This window comes from Gekko japonicus, unplaced genomic scaffold (assembly GCF_001447785.1).
Source record: "Gekko japonicus isolate JY-2015 unplaced genomic scaffold, Gekko_japonicus_V1.1 scaffold3422, whole genome shotgun sequence".
Classification (NCBI taxonomy): domain Eukaryota; kingdom Metazoa; phylum Chordata; class Lepidosauria; order Squamata; family Gekkonidae; genus Gekko; species Gekko japonicus.
Genome location: NW_015173242.1, coordinates 89,942 through 91,744, shown reverse-complemented (window position 1 = coordinate 91,744; position 1,803 = coordinate 89,942).

Here is a 1,803-nt window from a genome sequence, read left to right as displayed (position 1 = left end):
GACGACCCCCCCCCCCCAGACCAGTGTTCCCTCTAAGCTGCGTTCGTGTGAGCCAGCTCGCAGTTTCTTAGCCTCCTTTTTTGGGGTGATAGTGAGACATTGCAAAAATGGTTTTTAGCAGAGATGAGATAGTCCAGCAGAGCCAGAGTAAGATAATTCAGACTGAGAGCCCATGTGTGATCAAAATATAAAGTTTTTACTAAATTCTAGCATGGGGAAGGGTAACTGGGATGAAGATAACAACAGAGCAAAATCGGCTACATCCTTACACTACAAAGACAAAACTAGAAGAGAGAGGAGAGTATGGCTGCTCTTCTTCTTCTTCAGATGGGAAGAGAAGCCATAAAATGGCAATACACCTTGACACTTTAGTCCCAATCAAATCCCTAGATCAGGGAGAAAATTCCCGGGCTTCCTACATCTAAAGAACATTGGTTACATGAGACACATGCGACTTCCTGTGAGTAACATAAACAAACATTTCACCCCAGATATACTGAGTGTTTTCAACTTGTAATACCCAACACTCCGGCTCACACACTTTTGTCTTAGCTCAGGGAGGAGGGCTCCAGAGCAGATTAAATCTATGCAGCAGCCCAATTGCTCGCTCACAGCTTTCATGCCAGGAGCTCAGAGTCAAATTTCTGCTCACAAGACTCCCCAGCGAAGAGGGAGCCTTGTCCCCAACCAATGCTCCCTCTAAGCTGTGGTGTCTTGTGAGGAAAGATTCTACTCTGTGAGCTCCTGGCATTGCAGTTGTGAGCAGGCAGGTGGTTTGGCTGCTGCATAAATGAGTTTGCTCTGGAGCCCTCCTTCCTTCCTGAGCTAAGATGAAAATGTGTGAGCCGGAGGCTAAGAAACTGCGAGCTAGCTCACACTAACTCAGCTTAGAGGGAACACTGTCCCCAACCTGCCTCTGCGGGAGAGTGGAGTCCAGGCGCCGCTGCCCTGGCCCCCGGGCAGGCCCGAGAGGCCTTTCAGACAGAGTGAAGGATCAGGCCCTGGCGGCAGGGCCGAAGCCCACCCTGCCTGGAGGCTGCCTGGCTGCTCCAGGCCCCCCCCCTCCTAGGGTTGCCAGGTCTGGGTTGGAAAATACCTGGAGACTTTGGGGGTGGAGCCAGGAGAGGGCGTGGTTTGGGGAGGGGAGGGCCTCAGCATAGTACAATGCCATAGAGTCCACCCTTCAAAGCGGCCATTTTCTCCAGGGGAGCTGATCTCTGTCAGCTGGAGATCAGTTGTAAAAGCAGGAGATCCCCAGGCCCCACCTGGAGGCTGGCAACCCTACCCCCCTGTTAAGTCACTCGCTTAACGGAGAGTGATTCAGCAAGAACACAACTTTATTCTTCCACTCCAACATGGATCAACATCTGATAGCCAGAACAGAACAGTTCAGCTTTTACATGGCAGTTGTCCTGCTTTTAAACTCTCCCGGCTAAAGTGATTGGCTAGGTGCCTCCTGGGCTAGCAATGCGATTGGATGGATTTGGATCCTAGCCCAGGACGAAGCTCAACATGGCAAGTCCATTAGATGTTTCACATGCATCATGCATTCCATGGCAGCGATGGAATACATCTCTCTCACACACACACACCCCTTCGCAGGGAAGTGTTCTCGATCGCGTCCTCGGAGGGAGGCCCTCGGTGGAGGGAAGGTGCTCCTCGCACACAGGGCCGGCTCCAGCTTATTTTGCACCCTAGGCGAGGATCCCTTCTCGGGGCCCCGTGCACCCACCAATTTTCAAAAATAAATGAATTTTAGGAAGAATGAAAAACACAAATAATCAAGAAACTCCCAGAGCATGG